This window comes from Schistocerca cancellata, chromosome 5, assembly GCF_023864275.1.
Source record: "Schistocerca cancellata isolate TAMUIC-IGC-003103 chromosome 5, iqSchCanc2.1, whole genome shotgun sequence".
Classification (NCBI taxonomy): domain Eukaryota; kingdom Metazoa; phylum Arthropoda; class Insecta; order Orthoptera; family Acrididae; genus Schistocerca; species Schistocerca cancellata.
The window spans coordinates 373,609,672-373,635,583 of record NC_064630.1 but is presented as its reverse complement, the minus strand read 5'-3'; the positions used below and the strand labels follow the sequence as shown (position 1 = coordinate 373,635,583).

General features: G+C 43.3%; 2 non-coding genes across 2 annotated transcripts; both read right to left on the bottom strand.

The window, feature by feature from the left end:
• Nucleotides 1-21,033: 21,033 nt before the first annotated feature.
• Trnas-cga (transfer RNA serine (anticodon CGA)) lies at nucleotides 21,034-21,108 on the bottom strand. Its single transcript has one exon. It is a non-coding gene; the product is annotated as a tRNA-Ser (tRNA).
• A 226-nt stretch (nucleotides 21,109-21,334) lies between these two features.
• Nucleotides 21,335-21,409, bottom strand: Trnas-cga (transfer RNA serine (anticodon CGA)). The gene has a single exon. It is a non-coding gene; the product is annotated as a tRNA-Ser (tRNA).
• Nucleotides 21,410-25,912: the final 4,503 nt, after the last annotated feature.

The following is a 25,912-nucleotide window of genomic DNA, read 5'->3' as shown; positions in this document are numbered from 1 at the left end:
ATTATTGTTGGTACAAGTCAATTATCAAATTCACTAATTATAATAGGCATTACTAAAAAGAAAATTATTACGAATGTGTGGGCTGTCAGGTGCTATCACATGTAGATCTAGCTGTTTTCTCATTACACTTAGCAGGTGATTCATCTATTCTTGCTGCAGTAAACTATATTAGAACAGCAAAATGTCTCTTATTTTTATGTTTCTTGTTATATATATTTCTTCTTCGGTAATTTATTATAGAGAGGATTATGTGCCTGGTGAAAAAAATATAAATCGTTTCATTATTATTGTTTTAGTATTTATTCTTTCAATAGGTCTTTTAATTATTAGCCCTAATTTGATTAGAACTTTATTAGGTTGATACGGTTTGGGGTTGGTTTCTTATTGTTTAGTTATTTATCATCAAAATGTAAAGTCTTATAGTGCACGCATATTAACTGCTTTGTCTAATCGAATTGGTGATGTTGCTATTTTAATTTCAAATGCTTTGAAGGCAACCCAAATGTTATACTTAACTACAGCCCCTTTATTCTACTCATCGCAGAGCTCCTTGATTCCATTCGTGGTATAATCCTCCTAAAAGTACTACGATAAAGAATGTTGTTGATACTGTTCACTTTATAATATCTGACGTTTTTATAATAATTACAATTGGTAGAATAAGTGCGATTTCTACATCGAAGATTAGAAAACTTACGGCAATTAGGAAAAATCGAAGAGGAAAAGGTATCCGTGACGATCTTTTTGGATCGAACCCACATTCAAATTGTGATCTTTTCACTCGGTCATTAATTTTAGTTTTTTTTTTTATAGAATTTTTGCTAAGAAGTACTGCAGTGAGTCCACGACCAGCCAGCAGTTGTCAAACATCGCTGGTGGACCAAGGAACGCCCTACAACAAGAACTCCTTAACAACATGGCACCTGGCATGGGAGCTCGATGCAAAGCGTGCTTTGCCAAATTATTCAAATGTCTCTGAGCACTATGGGAAAACATCTGAGGTCATCAGTCCCCTAGACTTAAAACTACTTCAACCTAACTAACCTAAGGACATCACACACATCCATGCCCGAGGCAGGATTCGAACCTGCGACCGTAGCGGTCGCGCGGTTCCAGACTGAAGCGCCTAGAACCGCTCGATCACACCGGCCGTTTGTGCTTTGCCCTCCACGGTGATCACGCAGTCTACGACAGCCTTTTGTAATGTTCAGGGGATCATCATGGATGGCGGTGATTTCGGTACAATTATTGTCTTTGAATAAAGGTGTCGTTTCTGTTCGCCTCATTGGGTCTTTCTTTCAGTTGTCTTCTGTATTATAATGTAGCAGTTCTTTCTATGTACGGTCCAAGTTTCTTCGATCTATGTTACCTGGCTGTGACAAATCTCCCCGCGTAACGGCTTCATTCAGTACTTGGTATTCTTTTTTGTAATTTCAGTCACATCCTGGTTAACGACCACACTCGCGCGCCGGAACATGCGTCCTTCATTGGCTGTGCATTCGGTGAACGTGAACCGCTCTCAGCAGCACAGACCTTGCTACCAGTTGCCGCAGGCCCGCTAATAGAGTAGCCGCTTGCCGTAGCAGCGAAATCTGACTTGCCGTGTTGATTACACAATGACGATCTCGTTCCGGATGTTTGAGTTCTAGCGTATGAAATAAGTTCAACGTTCTTGGAAGTAGAGCTAACACAGTCATGCAATAGTATAACTGTAATGTCTGTATAGTATAACTGTGATGTCTGTATAGTGGCGAAATGGATAGTACATTCTAAACGTAAGTGGCTCAAAGTAGTTTAATCTGTGATGCCATGAACGGCTTCGAAAGGCTAATGACGAGAGACGAAAAATATCATAAAACTTCCGAACTTATATTCTGAGGTCTTTAATACAAAGAATGCCGTAGAAATTGCGAGTGAAATTCATACGGTTCACCTTCATCGTTCTTCTTTCTCACAGATTCTCGTTACGCTAAATTTACTTTCCTAATTTTCTGACTCCCTGTGCTTAGTACTTATGCACTTCGTTCGCCTAGTTGCATCCTTTTTTATGAACTCTTTCGCAGTTGTTAAACTAGGTCGTCAGACGACTACGCGTATCCTTATTACGGAGAGGATTCCTATGTCAGACTATTGGCACCCGCCCTATGTGAGCATTGGAATGACTGATTTGAGCCGCGCGGGATTAGCCGAGCGGTCTGAGGCGCTGCAGTCATGGACTGTGCGGCTGGTCCCGGCGGAGGTTCGAGTCCTCCCTCGGGCATGGGTGTATGTGTTTGTCCTTCGGATAATTTAGGTTAAGTAGTGTGTAAGCTTAGGGACTGATTACCTTAGCAGTTAAGTCCCATAAGATTTCAGACACATCTGAACATCATCTGACTGAGTTGATCAAAACATCGACTGTTAACGCACGTTTTTTTGCAAGCATTTGTGGCTAGCTCGAGCTGTCTGTAGTTCCATTCTTTGTAAGGTACTGAATTACGTCACTATAGGAGTTTTTAGCGCTTCCTCCACAGTTATAACTACAGCTAGACAGCAAGGTCGTTCACAATGAAAAATTAGCATGTACATTTATTACAGTGTAAACGATATTATACAGGGTGTGGCAGCTAAGATAGGATACCCGCATATACCCAGCATGAAAAAATATATTGAGATACGGTTTTTGCCAAGTTGTAGTGGACGAAATGGCGAATTTCCTGACGTTGCGCTATAGCTTGGCGATAACGCCACCCCGGTATATTTATTTATTCTGGGTGTATTTGGGGTGGCCTGTCGTAGCTACGTCTCCTGTATAATATGTTGCAAATGAGTGAAAAGGACGGGCGTACCAGAATCATAACAATGGCAGGAGCGCACATTTGACTCATTAACTGACATGTATTTTGCGTTTCAGATTTACAGGCAAACTGGAAAACGAACATTAAACGCTGAAATCGTGACGAAAAAGTGTACTGATATTCGCTATCAGGTTTTACGTCTGATGAGCCATCGATTAACAATAAACATTTCAAAATGATATCAATGAAGCCGATATAAGGTCAATACGAGCGCGGGACAGAAGTACCGGATGATTATAATTAAAGTACAGGTACACAGAGAGGTCCATTGTGGACTGAGATTATCGTATGGCAGCAAAACATGGTATATACGCACATGCGTTAATACGGAACCGATTTACACTGGAAAAAAGTAATTTCTAATTTTGGCAACCAGATGCAAATCTGGCGCTGTACAGCATCTCGTCGATACGTGAGTTGTGACTCGACTGCAAGTATACACCTATGCTAGATTCAGTCTGTCCATTTTATATCAACTTTATTTGCCACTGGTGATGTTATCGATATCGATATGACGCCGCAATGCCAAAGACCTTCACTACATCGTTGACTTGGAAACCATTGTGGTAGTACCACCTTAGCCTAGAGAGGGCACACTGAGTATACATCTTCGGTACAGTTATTTTAATGCTTTTAATTGATATTTTATACAATATTTAGGTAATTCCATGGTTGTAAAGAGATATTATACATAACTATTTTTATGTTATTATTGTACTTTGTTTTTTACGTTTTGACGATTATGTGAACCCATCTTTATACTGATTGGTTGATGTGAGGTGGAGGCAGAAGAGGTAGGCGGAGCATCTTCGTATTTAAGCGTATGCTCGTCGCTTACTGACACCAGTTGACATCACAGCAACTGAGAAGAGTGCTCCACCTACCATCTTCGAAGGATGCCATGGGTACAACACGTCTTATTGTATTTTATCCTTATAAGCATTTTGTCTTATTTTATTTTAAATCTAGTAAGGTTTCTATTACTTTCTAAATTATGATGATGATGGTCATGTGATATGAGCGAAACCGATCACCTATGTTCTTGTAACATACTTGGTGTGATCAAGACTGAATTTTAAAAACAAAAAATCTTGAAAAAAGTATTGATCACTGTTCCAAAAATGTTTATTAAAACTGTTCAATTATGGTTTTGCTACAGAAAGTGGCCATCCCGAGTCCTGCCTAGACTTGCGACTTGGCCTCGAACTTGCAACATTTTTATGACACCCAGCGCTTCTTAAGTCTCCTTATCTATCGCTAGCTACCTCATAGGCTTCCACTGTACTAAAAATGAGAAGTAAGCAGCAAGCAACAAAAGACACAGACACTGCTGGTACTGAATATCGATTACAGTTATCACATCACCGTCAGTAATCGACTATTTGATCAAAGGAAATGAGCATAAAATTTTGTACAATATGTTGGTGAACAGTTTAAGAGAAGACTAGCCATGTAACAGCGTGTATTGATAACAGTTCTCACTAAGGGAGTTTGTAAATAAGCAACACTGCTTCTCCATCAAGTAACACTGCAATTTTCCACATGAGTTTCAACAGACTTCTTTCTAGTTATCCAGTCAAACAAAGGTATTTGCTGGCACACGGCAGAGAACAGGTACGCCGTGTCGATAAATGGTACACCAATAATTCAGATGAATTCCGACAGATTGCTTGATCCAGCCTGTATGAACGATGTAGTCAAATGCTTACAAAACCCACACGGTGCGCCATCACCTTCATGCGGTTCCACTTGCTGTAAAAATTGGTCGTCAGACAAGGTGTACCGCCACAAGAATCTTGAGAGTTGACTCATCCATCCAGACCTAATCTCTTCGCAGACTCAGATGTTTTGCGTAATATGGCGCTATGCCAACGTTTTGCACTGTAACGCGCGCATCTGAGTGGTTCGCATTCGCGCTATGTAACAACGTCAGAGAAGAGAGGGGACAGTGAAATCGAAAAGAAAGCGGTCCACGGCACAGTTAACACCCGCTGCCTTCCACAGTGGAGGCGGTCATCGAGGCGAGACGGCGTGTGGGGGCGAAGCGCTGCCTTTCCCCTCTGACGCTGTATGCCTGCTGACGTCTGAAGGCCGCCCGTCTTCCGAGAGCCGGTGGCGGTTCCGGCGGCGCCGCTCTGGTTGTGCAAGCGTATCGAGCGCCCTTGCGCCGCCCGCCTACACGTTCGCCGCTCCGCCGATTGGCGGTGGCGACGCCGGGCGGATAATCGATCTCTCGCGGCTCCGCCAGCCCGCTTCCTTTAAATGACTGGGTCCTCTCACCTCTATACAAACTGCGCCCAAATCACGATTTGAATAGCGCTCCTCTCCGGTTACGGCTATCGCCGACTACGCTACCGGAATTCGTTGCGGCTAACAAACGTCTCGTAAAAAGTGAGCAGCGAAAGAGCCTGAGGCGATTAAGTCAACGCGACACCACTTCCCTAGCAAAATGTTGCGAATTGAGGAATTACGTTGGATGGAGGTGGATTAAAAAATCTAACGAGGTTTCGTCACACGAAACTGTACCTGTCACGAAACTGAACATCATATTCTAACCTATTAAACTTCTACAGATGGCCCCCATTACAGGACTGGCACCTCCGGGAGAAAGACAAAACTCAGAACGAGTTGAAAGACAATTCCAATTTCTACCTCGGCTGTACGATCACAGTCATTTACCGCGCATCAAGAGCTATTTCCGCCATCCGCCATTTTCAAGTGCTTTCTGCTAACATGTATGCTGTTGTTGTTGTTGTCTTCAGTCCTGAGAATGGTTTGATGCAGCTCTCCATGCTGCTCTATCCTGTGCAAGCTTCTTCATCTCCAGTAGTAACTGCAACCTACATGCTTCTGAATCTGCTTAGTGTATTCATCTCTCGGTCTCCCTCTACGATTTTTACCCTCCACGCTGCCCTCCAATGCTAAATTTGTGATCCCTTGATGCCTCAGAACATGTCCTACCAACCGGTCCCTTCCTCTTGTCAGGTTGTGCCACAAACTCCTCTTCTCCCCAATTCTATTCAATACCTCCTCATTAGTTATGTGATCTACCCATCTAATCTTCAGCATTCTTCTGTAGCACCACATTTCGAAAGCTTCTATTCTCTACTTGTCCAAACTATTTATCGTCCATATTTCACTTCCATACATGGCTACACTCCATACAAATACTTTCAGAAATGACTTCCTGACACTTAAATCTATATTCGATGTTAACAAATTTCTCTTCTTCAGAAACGCTTTCCTTGCCATTGCCAGTCTACATTTTATATCCTCTCTACTTCGACCATCATCAGTTATTTTGCTCCCCAAATAGCAAAACTCCTTTACTACTTTAAGTGTCTCATTTCCTAATCTAATTCCCTCCGCATCACCCGACTTAATTCGACTACATTCCATTATCCTCGTTTTGCTTTTGTTGATGTTCATCTTATATCCTCCTTTCAAGACACTGTCCATTCCGTTCAATTGCTCTTCCAAGTCCTTTGCGCTCTCCGACAGAATTACAATGTCATCGGCGAACCTCAACGTTTTTATTTCTTCTCCATGGACTTTAATACCTACTCCGAATTTATCTTTTGTTTCCTTTACTGCTTGCTCAATACACAGATTGAATAACATCGGGGACAGGCTACAACCCTGTCTCACTCCCTTCCCAACCACTGCTTCCCTTTCATGCCCCTCGACTCTTATAACTGCCATCTGGTTTCTGTACAAATTGTAAATAGCCTTTCGCTCCCTGTATTTTACCCCTGCCACCTTTAGAATTTGAAAGAGAGCATTACAGTCAACATTGTCAAAAGCTTTCTCTAAGTCCACAAATGCTAGAAATGTAGGTTTGCCTTTCCTTAATCTATTTTCTAAGATAAGTCGTAGGGTCAGTATTGCCTCACGTGTTCCAACATTTCTGCGGAATCCAAACTGATCTTCGCCGAGGTTGGCTTCTACCAATTTTTCCATTCGTCTGTAAAGAATTCGTGTTAGTATTTTGCAGCTGTGGCTTATTAAACTGATTGTTCGGTAATTTTCACATCTGTCAACACCTGCTTTCTTTGGGATTGGAATTATGCTACTTGATCAAATGTATCCGGGCACCTATTAGTGGACATTAATGTGGAGTTTGTCCATCCTTCGTCATTGTGATGTCAAACTTTTCAGGCGACGCTTTCACGGAAGTGTCTCCTTGTACGCGAATGAATGGAGGGCCGTTCTTCGTCAGGATCCGAAAACAGAGAAGGTACTAATGATTGACGATGGAATCTGAAGCAAAATCGATGTTCTGACTCACCCAAAAGGTGTTCCACCGTGTTCAGGTAGGGACTCCGGGCAGGCTAGTCACTTCGCGAATGTTGTTGTCCATACGGCATTGGTCCAAGAGATGCTGCTTTAAGACAGGATGCATTGTCATGCTGACATTATTAACAATCGTTTCCGAATTGTTCCTCTACTATGTAGCTGTTTTATTTTATTACGTTGTTTTTTGTTGTTGTGTATTCCTCAGTTTCGTGTGTTCATGTATTGTATTGTAATGTGAACGTTCTGTTAATTAAACAACGCAAATGGTGTGTTTACCTACGTAGACGCTATCTGATAAAATCCATCTGAAACTGTGTAGCTGTAATGCAACTAACTTTTACCAGTAATAATTAAAAATTTGACTATATACTAAACAAGCTATCCTGTGAAATCCTGTGTTGTGCAGTGCTGTTAGCAGCGCTACAATGCGTGACGTCACAGTGCTTTTCTTAAAGTTACAACACAGAAAACTAACAGAATCAAAATTGTGCACAAAATTACAACTCGTATATGAAAGAATAAATGTCCAAAATGCTTATGTGAAAATGCCGTGTAGATTTATGCACGCAAACTAACTAAATAAAATTCCGAAGACTAAATGATATATAAGCGAATGAAACACAGCATTGTAACAATAGAAATGTCTGAATAAAGAGAAGCGATCTGAATTGAACTTTACCTAAACTGAACCTGATAATAATTTTGAAATGAAAGGTTGACTTTGCACGGTCTTACTGTGTCATAACTGCAATGTTAGATTGGCCCTAAAATATTTTGATGACTTATCTTGTGGCAACGGAAATTCGGTACTGCTCGAAAGTGGTGAATGTTAACGTGCAGTGCAGCAGCAAACCGACTCAAGAAGTTAAACTTTGCCCAAGCGCAATGCAAAAAAAATGCAACTATACGAAGTACATCTTCCTTTATTTTGAATGAATGTGTTCCGCTAAAGACAATGTTGCAGCACACGATTAGAAAATACAACATTTGTGAGGAGACGGAGATAGAAACTCGACTTACTAAGTGATTGAAAAGAGTTAAGCATTCAAAACTGTATTACGAACCTCATTCCCTAACAATTACAACCATCTTTAGAAAAATCCCTTCTTATAAAAAATATGACTCTTCCATTAAATTAGTAAGTGAAATTGTAAAGTAGTGCACACCATGTGAGCAAATAATTTTCCTTAATCTTGTGTCGACAATCAAACTAACTGATCCGAACCAATAATGGAAAATCATGTTAAAAATTCGCTTCTTTCAAACTCATCATAAATTACGGGCTAGAAAAATTCAGCAACAACATTACCCGAATATCTTTACACTTCTCAAACCAATCTTTAAAAAATTATATTTTCAAAACGCAACATACCCTGCATTTACACATCTGTGTTGTGATAGTTATCTCAGGTCCGCTCACCAGTGTGACCAACTCCCGAATGATTCACTTGTTCTCACAGAAAGCTACACTGTTAACGATAACACTTATGGCAACCAGACATCCAATTGTTTGTATTCAGAATCACCGTTGCGTGACATAACGACTATTGAAAACTTCTGAGTGAAAAACATGCAGTGTACAGATACGAAGCACGACACATCGGATATAAAGAGAACTCAAGTGACTTTCCTTGAATACCAAAAATAAGCTAGGAACCTTAAGACTGTAAGCAGTATACGATACCGTAAAATGTGTTCATATCCAGTCGAACGTAGCGTTTTTCTAAATACAATAAGTGACTACATCCTAACCACGAGAAACACCCCCATACCGTAACACCACAGTTCACTGTTGGCGCTACACATGATGGCAAGTGACGTTCTCCAGATTTTTGTTAAACCCAAACCATTACATCTGATTGCCACAGTGTGTAGAGTGATTCATCACCCCACATCACTCTTTTCCAGCCAGATACTGTCCAGTGACGTCACTCCTTACACCACCTCAAGGAACGGTTAGCACAGACTTCAGACCTGTGTGGTTTACGTTGGTTGGTTGGTTGGTTGGTTTAAAAGAGGGGGGGGGGGTCAAACTGCTAGGTCATCGGTCCCTCGTTCCGATTAAAATAATTAAGGGTGGGAGTAAAATAATCGAGACATACAAAACACAGCTGGAAGAAAGGAGAAAACCATAAGCATGACAGAAGGGAAACAAACACTAAAATGGACAAAATCTGACACAAAAACCACAGAGAGACGCAAGAAACATGTAGAAGAGATCAAAACAAGAGAGCAGATCACCATGGCTGGCTGACCATGAGAACAAAAAGGAGAAGCCAGCCACTCTGCAACACGTTAAAACTTCCACCTAAAAGCACTAGGGTGGAGGACACAGAGGGTCAAAGGACATGCGCTAAAACTTAGGTCTAATGATAAAACCCTCCCTCACGAGTAAAATTGAAGCTGCTGTGGAAGCATTGTCACCCAACACCGAAGGTAGGGTGATGGGAAAGTTAAAGGTCCGCCGCAGAGCGGCTAAAAGTGGGCATTCCAGCAAGAGGTGGACGACCATCATTTGTGAGCCACAGCGACAGAGGAGGTAACCATGCATTAGCCACGTATGGCCAATGCAGTTCCGGCAGAGGAAAGCTGATTCCCTGCGAGAGGACCGTATGGAAGACTTCCACACATTTGTAGTCCCATTATATACACACAGTTTGTTGTGCGTACTGTTATGCCATTTCGTCTCCCAAAGCCGAAAAACCTTGCGGCGTAAGACAGAACGCAGGTCGGTTTCGGAGTTGTCCATCTCCAAAAGCGGTTTCCGCGTAGCCTGTTTGGCCAGCCTGTCGGCAAGTTCGTTGCCTGGGATTCCGACGTGTCCTGGGGTCCACACAAACACCACTGAACAACGAGACCGTTCCAAGCCATAGATGCACTCCTGAATGGACGCTACCAAAGGATGGTGAGGTTATCACTGGTAGATAGCTTGTAGGCTGCTCAATGAGTCAGTACACAGGAGACATTACTCGCCAGAGCATGAGCGGATGTTCTCAAGAGCACGAGACATGGCCGCCAGCTCTGCAGTGAAAACACTGCAGCCATCTGGCAAGGAGTCATGATACGCAAAGCCTACGTGACCATCAGCTATCGAGCCGTCGGTGTAAATCACTTCATGGTCCCGGTACATTTCGAGAATCGAGAGGAAGTGACAGCGGAGAGCCACAGGGTTAACGGAGTCCTTAGGGCCATGCGAAAGGTCTAGAAGAATCTGCGGCCTAGGTGTACCCCATGGAGGTGTACGTGAATGGACCTCGAGAAGAGGTGGTAACGGGAAAGAATCCAGTTCAGACAGAAGGGACCGGACGCGAATCGCAATTTTAAGCCCTGACCTGGGCCGCCGATGCAGAGGATGAATCGCCGTGGTTGGGAAAAGGAGATGGTAATTCGGATGTGCAGGAGAACTACGAACGTGTGCAACGTATCTAGCGAGCAATTGTGCACGCCTAACCTTCAATGGAGGGACCGGACTCGTTCTAAAAGCTCCTCTCGCTAGGCGAATGCCACAGTGGTGCACTGGGTCGAGTAAACGCAACGTTGAGGGCGGCGCCGAACCGTAAACCAGACTCCCATAATCAATGCGGGATTGAACAAGGGCTCTGTAGAGCTGCAGCAGCGTAGAGCGATCTGCACGCCAGCTGGAGTTGCTCAGGCAGCGGAGGGCATTGAGGTGCTGCCAGCACTTCCACCTAAGCTGACGAAGGTGAGGTAGCGAAGTCAATCGGGCGTCGAAAACTAGTCGTAAGAATCGATATGTCTCCACTACATTGAGTGGCTCGCCATTAATGTAAAGTTCTGGTTCTGGATGAACGGTGCGACGCCGACAGAAATGCATGAGACACGACATCGCGGCTGAAAACTGGATGCCGTGGGCTAGAGCCCATGACTGCACCTTGTGAATGGCTCCCTGTAGGCGCCACTCAGCAACAACAGAACTGGAGGAGCAGTACGAAATGCAGAAGTCATCCGCATACAGAGAATGTTAGACCGACGGCCCTACAGCTGCTGCTAGACCGTTAATAGCCACTAAAAATAGAGGCACTCAATGCGGAGTCATACGGAACGCCATTCTTCTGAATACGGGGGGAACTATGGGAGGCACCAACTTGGACACGGAAAGTACGAAGCGACAGGAAGTTTTGGATAAAGATCGGGAGCCGGCACTGGAGACCCCACTCACACAGTGTGGGAACGATATGGTGTCACCAGGTCGTGTCGTATGCTTTACTTAAGTCAAAGAAGACGGCAGATGTTGGCGTCTGGAAAAGGCTGTTTGGATGGCAGACTCGAGGGACTCAAGATTATCAATGGAAGAGCGACCCTGGTAGTAGCCGCCCTGACACGGAGCCAGTAGACCACGTGACTCCAGGACCCAACCCAACCACTGACACACCATACGTTCCAGCAACTTGCAAAGAAAGTTGGTGAGGCTGATGGGCCGATAGCGATCCACATCAAATGGGTTTTGACCAGGTATCAGCACCGGAATGATGGTGCTCTCCCGCCACTGCGATGGAAAGACGCCATCGCACGAGAGCCGGTTGAAGATGACGAGGAGATATCACTTTTAGTCAGACGAAAGATGTTTAATCATCTGTCCGTGGATCTGATCCAGCGCAGGAGCTGTTTTGGGCTGAGGAGCTCCCACTCTGTAAATGGGGCGTTACAGGGTTCACTGTGACGTGTAGTGAACAAGAGGACTTTCCTTTCTATCTGCCACTTAATGGTGCTAAAGGTTGGGGGGTTGTTTTCCGACACAGAGGCTAGAGCACAGTGCTCAGCAAAAGTGCTCGGCAATTGCGTTTGCGTCGGTAGATAAGACGCCATTGATGTTAATGCCAGGGACACCTGTTGGGGTCTGGTATCCAAAAGGACGTCTGACCTTCGTCCAGGCTTGGGAAGGCGACATATGGCACTCAACGCTCGATATGTGCCCCTCCAAACACTCCTGTTCCGTCGTTTTATAAGCAGGCGTACGTGGGCATAGAGCCGCTTAAAGGTTACTAGGTGCTCTAGGGAAAGATGCCGTTTATGTCGCTGAAGAACTTGCCGACGCTCTTTAATTGCCTCAGCGACTTCCAGCGACCAGCAAGGGATTGTCTTTCGCCGGGGACACCCTAAACAACGAGGGATCTCGTTTTCCGCCGCAGAAACGATCATTGTAGTGGCTTGCTCAACGACAACAATGGCACCATGTGGGGGAGATTCAGCGGTCACAGTAGAGGTGAAGGCTTCCCAGTCTGCCTTGTTTAAGCCCATCTGGGCAAAATCAGTGAACATGACGCCTGGATAGTGAAAGGAAGATGGGGGAGTGGATACTACCACACAGGTCGTCATGTGCTCTCCAGTGGATAGATGGGAGAAGGCCAGGACTGCAAACCGAGAAATCAATGGCCGAATACGTGCATGATGCCACGCTGAAATGTGTGAGGGCACCTGTATTTAAGAGGCAGAGGTCGAGTTGTGACAGTAAATTTTCGACATCTCTGCCTCGACAAGTAAGCACGGTGCCACCCCACAAGGTGTTATGAGCGTTAAAATTTCCCAAAAGTAAGAAAGGTGCAGCCAATGCGTTCAGGGGTACTGCACCATCTGGAGGAAGATATACGTTGCAGACAGTTATTTCCTGCGTCGTCCTTTTCCTGACAGACAAAACTTCAAGAGGGGTTTGAAGGAGCACAGGTTCACTGCATACTGAGTTCACAACATTGAAGCAAACTCCACCTGACACTGTTATAGTCGCTACGGTTCTTGTAATATCCCCTATAGCCCCGAAGGGCAGGGGTCCGCATTGCCGGGAACCAGGTTTCCTGGAGGGCAATGCAGAAAGCAAGTGTAAAGCTTAACAGCTGCCGTAGCTCATCCACGTGGTGGACAAAACTGTCTCAATTCTCTTGGAGGATTATGTGATCGTGAGACTAGGAAGGCATGAAACACACAATGAAGCAGTCTACGCCTCAAAGTCATCTGCTGCCACCGGATGAGTACCTGTGCGATCGACATCCATTTTGTCTGAGGACCCAGCGAGATCTAAGTCCCCAGTGGATGCCAGAATCTACACCTCATCCTCAGACACAGAGCTTGTAGGTAGTTGTAGTGTGGGTGCCACCGCAGTGCGTTGGTTCTTGGGGGTCTTTTTGTTTTTAGGTTTCTCTCGCTACCTCTTAGGTTTTTCCAGCTGGGAGGGCTTCACTGATTCAGTCTCAGGAACTGAAGAAGACTGTGAAGACCTACAACCAGCTACCTGCGGTTGCTTCAGCCACTGGCAGGTGTCAGCTTTGCCACTGGTAGGAGCATGGGAAGGGAGTGACCCAAGGGATCCCTTCCTGGCGATAGAAGCCGAAGAAGACTTACACTTCCATGCCTGAGAAGTAAGGACTGACGTCCCCGATGGTTGGGGGATGTTGCTCCTGAAGTAGGTTGTGCAGGAGCAACACGGAGGGAAGTGCCCCCCACCATCAAGGGGGCAGGTGGAGTCTGACGGCTCTGAGAGTCAACTGTATGCGGCGGAATGCAAGATGGTAGAACTGTGGTCATAGCGGCGGCGTAGGTTAACGTCATATGAACGGGATGTAGCCTCTCACGTTCTCTTAGCCTCAGTGTAGTTCAATCGGTCCAGAGTCTTGTATTCCATTATTTTTCTTTCTTTCTGGAGAATCCTGAAATCTGGCGAGCAAGGTGAATGGTCCTCTCCACGACCTAAAGTTCAGCCTTACGCCATTTTCAATTGTTACAAGTATCAAAAACCATTACACTTGGGTAGGACAAGTCATCTTCGGTGATATAAACCAATTTTGTCAAAAGTAAATGCGATAACATTTGTGTAATACGCTAATTTACCAGCGATTAGCATGACTTATTCATTGATATGGTTGAAAAAAATAGATGACGAAATTACAGATGTTAAACTTCGATACACTGTGCCAGTGGCTGCTTAGACACAGTGTAGCTAAGTTAAAACCTGTGTTTTGGTCATCTATTTTATTCCAAGTGAATAAGTCATGCTAATTGCCAGTAAATTAGCCCATTACACAAATGTTGTAGCATTTACTTTTGACAAAATTGGTTTATATACTCGAAGATACATATTTCGAGAATGACTTGTGTTGTACCTAAGTCTACTGATTTTTGATACTTGTAACACCTGAAAATGACCTAAGGCCGAAGTCTATATTGTGGAATAAAACCTGGTGTAGAGTCAAATAGTGGTTATATCTTTCAAAAAATGTTAGTGCTGTTGTGAAAGGTCGTAGGCAGACCATCCACGTCACCTGAATCATCATGGTGTTATCACATGGCACATGTCAGCGGATTGTCAGAAAAACTAAACGTGAAAAGGATTGTTGCAAAGTTCGTGCTACGAGTGCTGAGTGACGATCAGAAAGAGCATCGTCTGATTGTCTGCAGGGAACTGAAAGAACTGCTTCGATCTGACAGATTTTCTTTCCAATGTCGTTACAGGTGACGAAAGTTGGGTTTATGCATATGACCCTGAAACTGAATGGCAATCATCCTAATGGGAGAGCCCACCTTCACCTCGACCAGAGACAGCCTGTCAAGTTCAGAGCAACATCAAATTCTTATTGATCTGTTTCTTCGATGCGATGGGATTATCCACAAGAAGTTCATACCTTGAGGTTAGAACACTCATGGACAATTCTATCGTGGTGTCCCAAGGTTCAAAAATGTTAAAATGTGTGTGAAGTCTTATGGGTCTCAACTGCTAAGGTCATCAGTCACTAAGCTTACACACTATTTAACTTGAATTATACTAACGACAAACACACACACACCCATGCCCGAGGGAGGACTCGAACCTCCACCGGGACCAGTCGCACAGTCCATGACTGCAGCGCCTCAGACCGCGCGGCTGTCCCAAGGTGGCTAAGGTAGGAGGTGAGAAGGAAACATCCAGAGAAGTGGCATAAAAATGACATCCCTTACCACGACAGTGCGAGGCTACGAACAGTTTTCATTGTGCAGCAATTTTTGGCACAAAAACTGCACGGCTGTTTTTCTATATCCACCGTGTTCACCCGACTTGGCTCCGTGCGTTGAAAATAAAAGTTGACGGGACGAAGATTTGACCCGACAGAGGAGATTCCAGCGGAATCACAAATGATGCTGAACATACTGTATAAATGAGACTTTCAGAGCACCTTCTGTTCGTGGTAGAAGCGCTGGGCTCGATGTCTGAGCTAAGGGGACTACTTTGAAAATGACAGTGGCGAATAAAAATCTTGTATGATGCTATTGTATTTAGCGTTAGAATTCTGGAACTTTTGGGTGTAGGAATCCTCTCTGATAATGTTCTGACACGACTATCAGTTAAATTACCATCTGTACAGATAACAGGCGGCATTTTCTTTCACTTGAGTATTGTTTTCTACTATTCTCACCTATTTCGTATACTTTTATAATTATCTCTTTCCTATTAAGATCAGGTTGTCGCGAGACGCCGAAAACATTTTTCGTGTCATTTTTACTTTGGTCGTCCAGTATAGTCTCTCTGGGTACCAAACCTTAAAGAAAAATTGAGATCGAACACTTCAGTGCACAGTATTTTAGATTCGGACCACCGTCTCAGCCTTTGGCGACTGCTATGTATAGCCATCAAGATCTTTTCAGTGCGTCCCCCCTGCTTGCGACGGCTCCTAGCCGTACGGCGCCGACCAGTCTGCACGCGAGAAGCTCACATCTCGTGACTGCCCCACACTTGTCCCTCTGCACACTATCAGCAGCTGCCAACGGCAAAGGAAATGCTGCGTCTGATAGACCATCGAGGCAAGTCTCAAGCGCCCGTTCCTCAGTCTGCGACCTTTACAAGCGAAGCAGAGGATACAAACAGTACTTCTGTAAGAAGCTAATAGGCAAACCAAACTGGATCTGCATTTTTTATTTCCCAGAACAGAAAATAGTAAAAAATTGTGTTTTAAAAGCATGTAATATTTACTTTACAATACTATGCATAATTTACATATCCTTAGAAAATTAACTAAAGCGTATTAAGAAAAAATTATTTTCTAAAGTCTTATACTTGTAAGTTGGAGTGGGCAGAAAGGAAAGGAAAGAACTAGTGATGTCAAGTGCATCGGGACGTGTTCGAAAGAACAGGCACGACGTATTCATATAACTGATCCGCTTCCATGGGCGGGCAATGAATCCACCACCTTCAGTGTGGATGCACAATTACGTTCGACCTTCTGCCGGAATCTCATAGTAGCGAGCATTGAGGACATGGGGGGGGGGGGGAGACTATGGATAGGGGGCGCTAGGTGAGAGTGCAGGTCGACCGGAATGCGTACCGAGACACTCTGCGCAGTAGCGATAAACACTGTGTCCGATTAATCTAGCGGTATTCCGCTTCGAGCGCCGAGCGGGAAAGTTCTTAAAATTTTCTGGCAGATTAAAACTGTGTGCCTGACCGAAACTCGAACTCGGGACCTTTTCCTTTCGTGGCCAAGTGCTCTACCGACTGAGCTACCCAAGCTCAACTCTCAACCTCTCTTCACAGCTTTATTTCCGGCAGTACCCCGTCTTCTATCTTCCACAGAAGCGCTCCTGCGAACCTTGCAAGACTGGCACTCCTAGAAGAAAGGATATTGCGGAGATATCGCTCAGTCACAGCCTGTGGGATGTTTCCGAAATGAAATTTTCACTTTACAGCGGAATGTGTGCTCATATGAAACTGCCTGGAAGATTAAAACTAGTACTGGTCGAAGCAGAGTTTCGAGGACGGTTCGTGAGTCGTTCATGGTTAGCTCAGTCGTTAGAGCACTTTCCCACGAAAGGCAAAGATCCCAAGATTGAGTCTCGGTCCGGCACACAGTTTAAATCTGACAGGAAATTTCATAGCAGGGCACACTCCGCTCCAGAGAGAAAATTTCATTCGGGAAGATTCTTGTTTGTCTCACTTCCCGCAGCGTCGCTTGTGTGAAGCTATTCTGGTTAGTGCTGTTCTGTTTGTCGAGTGAGTTGTTGCGCCTCCGCTCCGCCTTTCTGTTTGTTTGTGTTCGTCTACTTGCAGCAGCGTCGGCAGCTCCGATATGGCTACCATGGTTTCCACATGTATTCCACGAAAAGGTACTGTGAGCTTTACTTCTGATAAAACAACGTGACACGTGCAGCCCTGGTCCCTAGAAATCCACGGTTGGCGTGTCGATACAATTCATGTGAACTCTGATCAGGACCACTCCGCTTATTTTTAAGCAGGAGAGTACGTGTTTAGGTGAAATTTATGGATGGCCTTCACGTTGAAAGACTACTCTCGTAACATGGTTCTCAAGTCCATTCAAGCTTCGCGATAATTTCGTTAGCATAGTGCCACTCGCAGATGTTGAAAATGAGTATACCTGTGTTCGAATATTCTACCTCTCGCCGAAGAATAATAAAAAAAAAGTTGGCGAAGTTGTTAACACTACTGCTAAGTATGCAAGAGATCCCGGTTTCGAATCACAGTCCACCACACATTTTCACTCGTCGTCATTGATTCCGCATAAAGTCCCGATGCAGCTGATATCATTAATTCCTTTCCTTTCATTTCGTTTCCTCTCTTTCCCCCAATTCCAGTTTACATGATATGAATCATAGCTGCGTGTTCCACTCGGTGTCTATTCTTTCGGACATGTACAAAAGAACAGACACCACGCATTCGTGTAATTGTACTTCATGATTTTGTATAATAGTTGCCAAATTTGGACCACTTGTAAAAATAACAAAAATAACACCAAATAAAATTAGAAAAGGGTTTACATCAGTGTAAACATAATGCAAGTATGAAACTCCGCTGTAGAGTGAAAATTTTATTCTGTAATACAAGTATAGTTACAAAGTAGGTATAACGTAATATCTTCCAGAATTTCTGTTTTTTCCCTTCCTGAAATAAAGTTCCCTGCTAAATGATGGTCCTTTAGATTTTGTCTCAAACAGTTTGGTTTCTTAGCTTTCAAGAAGAAGATTAACCCACTTTTTCCCAGCAGTTTCGGCTGTGAAAGGGTTTTCGAGGTCACTTCTCTCTGCCAACTCTACGGCCATCCTTTACAAGTTATTAAGAATAACTAGAAAAAAAGAGCTTCCATAGCAAGACAATATTTAACTAACTCTTTCTCAAGACATTTACTCTAAATTGTAGGTCTGTCTCTGTTTTGCAGCTCCGCTACCGAGTGGTAGAAGCCTAAACTACTGTTTACACTTGGTCCCGCCAGAGTTCAGGAGAAGGGAGCAGAAGGGGATGGAGGAGTGGGGAGTCCAGTTTAGGTCAGTTTCCTCTACCGTACAGATCTGATAAAACTCACATTGATTTGACTACTTGATAAGGATCGACACAATATCAATATTCCGGTTAGGTACTTAGTAGTCAATGAGACCAACGCGTCAGAAGTCACTGTGGCCTGTTATTGGCGAGACCCCTTTAATTTAATTTCAGCTGGCTAAAGGCTCTTATTCTAGAGAGGAATACTAATAATTTGAGTGGATGATTATCGTAATGGCTACGCGCCCAGTCAACACAAATATCTTGCTAACGAGACAGGAAGGCAGAACCAACAACGTTTGAAGTAGTGCAACAGAGAAGATTGGGATGTTTTGAGAATCTTTTTTTTTATTTTATTTATATTTTTTTTAGCTAATGACAAGATTTAAGCGGTAAGTTAACTTTCAGCTTTGTACATTTCTCCTTTCTTCTACGTCCCCGCCCATTTTCTTTCTTGCAATCTTGGCATTATTTTCTTTTGTATCTAACTTCATAATTTTCTTTTCACATTTAGTTTTGTCTTCAATTATTTCTTCTTTATTGCTTTAATTGACTGTTTCATGGGTTCAAGGTAGAATATTTTTCGTAAATGAATGAAAACCCACACGTGGAATATCTTACAATACTTATTATTAATCTAAATGAGTTTTGGCTGCTAGACAATCAAGAGCAAAGGTAAATTTGTGCGGCTGCAAATACTGTGAGATAAAAGATTTTAAACAAGGTTTATGAAAAGAGCCTCTCAATTGGCTGCCAAAGATGAGAATTATTAATGTTCGATATAAGCCTAAAGTGAGAAGAAATATTTCGATAAATACATGAAATAAAAACTACTTACATTAGTAAAATATGTGACATTAAATTAATTAACCACGTGACAAAGTACAATAATTATTCAGAGAAGATAAATAAACTGGGGAAAACATTGCAATTTGGTGACATTTTTCCTCTAGGTATCAATGCACTTGCTTAATCCTTGTGGGTTTACTTTTTAATTTCACAAAATGTAGAATGTTTTCCGGTCAAAATGGTAGAAACCATTTCTTGCATGTGTCCATATAATAGTTTATTCTCCCAAGGGGGTTACTTAGTCATGTTGATCATTTTAAATTCGTAGGAGTGAGGGTAGATGAATAACTTCCTTAGAAATACCGCGTTCAAGATCTTGAGAAGCAACTGAATATAGCTATCTACATCATACAAATAATCTTCACTGTCTCTAACATCAATAAGCGAAGACTTGTTTTGCTCACTTATCGTACTCTTACACTGTTATATACTGTATGGTCGTATTTTGGGGAAATTCGCTGCGTTTACCAAGAATATTCTTAGCCCAGAAAAGAGTGGTCAGTGAGATCGGCGTTGTATGTTCTCGAACTTCGTGTTGGCCGTTGCTCAGTTGTGTCAGACGTTTAACTATACAAAATCTGTACATATACTCCATTATGGGATTTGTTGACACTACTGCCCGTTCAAATGAAATTTCAACATTCATTCTATTCGGAAAAATTTGCACTTCAATAACGCTTCTCTGAGAACTGCAGAAACAGGTATGTACTATTCAGCAGGTTTCATTTCAATAGGTTTCCAGCAGAAGCCAGTTCCTCGTATCTGTTTACAAATTTTCTACATAGTATTCTGTAAACGATGTACTGACTCGTTTCATAATAAATTAGGTTTGACTCGCATGGGCTCACGGGACTTGATATATAAGTAAAACAATTTTTTAATAATTTAATCTGTATCTTTTTCTGCATGTTTATATATTTCTGTGTTGCTTCTTAATTTGAAAATTCCTACGCTGTTCTATGGTCTAAAATCTTACAATCTTTCTGTTCTTTTCCCTTCTTCATTTTCTTTTATTTATACTAAAATATTGATTCTGATGCGTATGTGTATTCTGCCTAAGTTACTGACTTGCAATGGTGCATTTGTGCATTTATACATTTATAGATAATGAGTTTGTGTTATGGATGTCTTTTGTTTAGTGAACCGCTAAGTCGCATCTTTTTCTCTTCCATTATGGTGGATGGTTTCTCCTACATACCTAACTTTATCTATGTTTCTATATTTCCTATTATTTATTTGTAATTTCGATGATACAGTTTCACTGGTTGTTATAACCTCGGTTTTCTGAAGGAGGTTTTTTAGTCCTGTGTCTGGACTTCCATGAAGTAGGTATTGCGTCTGCAGTCGATACAACATGGTGTGTCAGTAGTTGTGATCATCAATCACATTTCACTACATTCAGTAGCAAAGTGATTGCATTTTGCCGGTGGAAAGCTTCAGCGCAACTTTGTAACATGTCACTGAACCATAAATTAGAAACATATATAGAATGAGCATAGCTTACTGCGCAAGTGACTAACGTCAAACCGAAATTGGCACGGGACGCCGGTATGACGCTGTTCTTTACATTTTGCGCTAAGACCGACACTTGAACAGTACACGTATTTTCCTTTCTTTCACACATTAATTTTTGAGTAACAGCGATGGTGCTGCATTGTCGTTGCTACGGATACAAATCGAAATCCGTCAAAGGATGAAAAGATGCATCTCATAGGTAAGTAGCACAAAGATCTAGAATGAGATTTTCACTCTGCAGCGGAGTGTGCACTGATATGAAACTTCCTGGCAGATTAAAACTGTGTGCCCGACCGAGACTCGAACTCGGGACCTTTGCCTTTCGCGGGCAACTGCTCTACCAACTGAGCTACCGAAGCACGACTCACGCCCGGTACTCACAGCTTTACTTCTGCCAGTACCTCGTCTCCTACCTTCCAAACTTTACAGAAGCTCTCCTGCGAAACTTGCAGAACTAGCACTCCTGAAAGAAAGGATATTGCGGAGACATGGCTTAGCCACAGCCTGGGGGATGTTTCCAGAATGAGATTTTCACTCTGCAGTGGAGTGAGCGCTGATATGAAACTTCCTGGCAGATTAAAACTGTGTGCCCGACCGAGACTCGAACTCGGGACCTTTGCCTTTCGCGGGCAACTGCTCTACCAACTGAGCTACCGAAGCACGACTCACGCCCGGTACTCACAGCTTTACTTCTGCCAGTACCTCGTCTCCTACGTTCCAAACTTTACAGAAGCTCTCCTGTGAAACTTGCAGAACTAGCACTCCTGAAAGAAAGGATATTGCGGAGACATGGCTTAGCCACAGCCTGGGGGATGTTTCCAGAATGAGATTTTCACTCTGCAGCGGAGTGTGCGCTGATATGAAACTTACTGGCAGATTAAAACTGTGTGCCCGACCGAGACTCGAACTCGGGACCTTTGCCTTTCGCGGGCAAGTGCTTTACCAACTGAGCTACCGAAGCACGACTCACGCCCGGTACTCACAGCTTTACTTCTGCCAGTACCTCGTCTCCTACCTTCCAAACTTTTAAGAAGCTCTCCTGCGAAACTTGCAGAACTATCACTCCTGAAAGAAAGGATATTGCGGAGACATGGCTTAGCCACAGCCTGGGGGATGTTTCCAGAATGAGATTTTCACTCTGCAGCGGAGTGTGCGCTGATATGAAACTTCCTGGCAGATTGAAATTGTGTGCCCGACCGTGACTCGAACTCGGGACCTTTGCCTTTCGCGGGCAACTGCTCTACCAACTGAGCTCCCGAAGCACGACTCACGCCCGGTACTCACAGCTTTACTTCTGCCAGTACCTCGTCTCCTACCTTCCAAACTTCACAGAAGCTCTCCTGCGAAACTTGTAGAACTAGCACTCCTGAAAGAAAGGATATTGCGGAGACATGGCTTAGCCACAGCCTGGGGGATGTTTCCAGAATGAGATTTTCACTCTGCAGCGGAGTGTGCGCTGATATGAAACTTCCTGGCAGATTAAGAAAACTGTGTGCCCGACCGAGACTCGAACTCGGGACCTTTGCCTTTCGCGGGCAAGTGCTCTACCAACTGAGCTACCGAAGCACGGATCAAGCCCGGTACTCACAGCTTTACTTCTGCCAGTACCTCGTCTCCTACCTTCCAAACTTCACAGAAGCTCTCCTGCGAAACTTGTAGAACTAGCACTCCTGAAAGAAAGGATATTGCGGAGACATGGCTTAGCCACAGCCTGGGGGATGTTTCCAGAATGAGATTTTCACTCTGCAGCGGAGTGTGCGCTGATATGAAACTTCCTGGCAGATTAAAAAAACTGTGTGCCCGACCGAGACTCGAACTCGGGACCTTTGCCTTTCGCGGGCAAGTGCTCTACCAACTGAGCTACCGAAGCACGACTCACGCCCGGTACTCACAGCTTTACTTCTGCCAGTACCTCGTCTCCTACCTTCCAATCTTTACAGAAGCTCTCCTGCGAAACTTGCAGAACTAGCACTCCTGAAAGAAAGGATATTGTGGAGACATGGCTTAGCCTTTCTTTCAGGAGTGCTAGTTCTGCAAGTTTCGCAGGAGAGCTTCTGTAAAGATTGGAAGGTAGGAGACGAGGTACTGGCAGAAGTAAAGCTGTGAGTACCGGGCGTGAGTCGTGCTTCGGTAGCTCAGTTGGTAGAGCACTTGCCCGCGAAAGGCAAAGGTCCCGAGTTCGAGTCTCGGTCGGGCACACAGTTTTAATCTGCCAGGAAGTTTCATATCAGCGCACACTCCGCTGCAGAGTGAAAATCTCATTCTGGAAACATCCCCCAGGCTGTGGCTAAGCCATGTCTCTGCAGTATCCTTTCTTTCAGGAGTGCTAGTTCTGCAAGTTTCGCAGGAGAACTTCTGTAAAGCTTGGAAGGTAGGAGACGAGATACTGGCAGAAGTAAAGCTGTGAGTACCGGGCGTGAGTCGTGCTTCGGGAGCTCAGTTGGTAGAGCACTTGCCCGCGAAAGGCAAAGGTCCCGAGTTCGAGTCTCGGTCGGGCACACAGTTTTAATCTGCCAGGAAGTTTCATATCAGCGCACACTCCGCTGCAGAGTGAAAATCTCATTCTGGAAACATCCCCCAGGCTGTGGCTAAGCCATGTCTCCGCAATATCCTTTCTTTCAGGAGTGCTAGTTCTGCAAGTTTCGCAGGAGAGCTTCTTAAAAGTTTGGAAGGTAGGAGACGAGGTACTGGCAGAAGTAAAGCTGTGAGTACCGGGCGTGAGTCGTGCTTCGATAGCTCAGTTGGTAGAGCACTTGCCCGCGAAAAGCAAAGGTCCCGTGTTCGAGTCTCGGTCGGGCACACAGTTTTAATCTGCCAGGAAGTTTCAGCACAAAGATCTAATTGCAGTTGTAATACTAGTAAGAGGCGCTTTGCTACGTGCTGATTAATATCAAGATACAGTGCACTAAGGGTTAATAACGTAGTGTTTATTTATATGGGTGCACTGCCACATATTTACAAGACGGTATATCGATTGCAAGTGATCTTGGAAATTACCTGCTAGACAAGTGCTCGAAATATTCGTTAGTTTGTGCGTGTGCAGTCAGTCAGTCTGTTCAATGTATACATATTTCGATCGATATTAATTTGCAGGTAAGATTTATTTATGACTGAGTCATTTCCTTCGTATTTTATAAATTTCCAAACCATTTAGCTTATTGTATGAAACTTCGGACTTTGCTATAGTATCAAATGCTCAGATAACTTACCGGAATACATGCTGAAATACTCCTCGATAACTGTGATTATCAGCTTGCATTTTCGTAAGTTAACTGAATATTGTGCCTATATTAGCTACGCTAGAAATTTATACTGCTAGTACCTGCGACGTGGAGAACGATTATGTGACATTTTAGTTCCCGTAAGAATGAACGAAGATTAAAAATATGGTATCAGAAAGTAAACACAGAAGAATTTCGCCCCTGAAAACATTTAAAATTGTGATATATCGCAAATTTACTGCGTGTTATTGTTTGAAATCCGATGAAATGTTTTTAATTTGGTGAACTAGGGAGTCATTTAGTCATGTTAATATAATTTAGCATACAGAAATCAATGCAGTAAAAACAAAGCGGTGACTGCCTTTCTTTGGCTACGACCGTCTGTGACACATGCATTTATTTCTTCAAAGGATTAAGTCATACCCAATCCAAATATCAAGTGAAAACTATTGAGATGCCTCATGAAAAAGGTGTTGAAATTTCACGGTACTATTGAGCGGTATCTGTCGTCATTAGCGATGTAATGGTATTCTAACTCTGCAGAGCGCTTACGGGCAAACCTTACGTCACACTATAGTCACGTGATTTTTGGAGTGTTGTACGTTGGTGAAAAATCGCGTTCTGCGCATTTTAATGTTCAATCCATAGCTGTTCCTACTCTATCGTTCGTTATTTTTGCACCAGTGGTGGGTGATAAATCGGAGAAATTCCTTACGCTAGGCCCACTCTTGTATATATCTTTGAAAAAGTGAACTTTAAAATAGTAATCAATGTGGAACAAATGTGTGTGATGTTAAATGTCATAGATGGCAGAGGATATTTCTGATGTGTCCGATTCTACATGTAATATTTCTCTTCTGTCAACACCGAATTACTACATCTAAAATATAGGTGAGTAACAATTTTATGTGTCGGCTTCATTATTTACGTTAATTGGAAGTCTGTCACATACTATAATAGACGTTACTAATTTTCGTAGAATATTGTTTGTTTGTTTAAAAAAAAAAAGCCTTCCTGCTGTGTCTTACATATTTGTAATACTGCTTTTAATTTTCTTTTGTACATTAAAGCCTACACCTCAGTTTCCTTGCTGATTTGCTATTCTGTAATGAAGTATATGTCCCGATTTCAATTCTGTTGGGTCTTGGTTTATTCGCTGTACTTGTGAGAACAGACTGTATACCACTTCATCTAGTATGTTTCCGCTTTCATCTGCACTAATATGTTTTAGGTTTCTAAAACTATGCATGTTACTAAACGCTGTCCCCAAACTCAGAATGTGGAAGACGATACTAATTGCATCGCAGGGGCCACTAAAATTCTATTTTCATTATTTCGCGTAGTTATTGACCGAATTTAACTATTTTGAAGGCTGTCATAATCTACTCATTAAGAGGTATAGTCTTACGTGAAAAGTTTAACACAATAAGACAAGTATTACAGTTAGTAACTGTGTGCTTGTCATGGGGCAGCATAACTGACTACGTGGACTTCAATCATCCGGTGTTCGTCAATGAAACATATAATTTCAAACTTTTAAGAAACATTTTCTCTTTGAACCATCCCTCCCCCCCCCCCGTACACACAGACACACAGACACACACACACTCACACACACACACACACACACACACACACACACACACACACACAAAGAAAGACCAGAATTTTATCAGCAGCTACATATTCCCTGTTCATTCAGTCAGACTTTGGCATCAGGCTTGACGTTTTAATTTATTACTTCTTTACTACCCAGTCTACTCGCAACACACTTTACACATAGTATCTACATACATAACTGAATGATCTTCCAAAATTATATCATTGTACAATATATATTTCAGGAGATATCATGTGGCCAACGATGATGGGCGCAAATGGTCCAGTTTATATTCATCCTATGTCTTATAACAAGAGCACTTAGCGACCTCCAAGAAACTTTA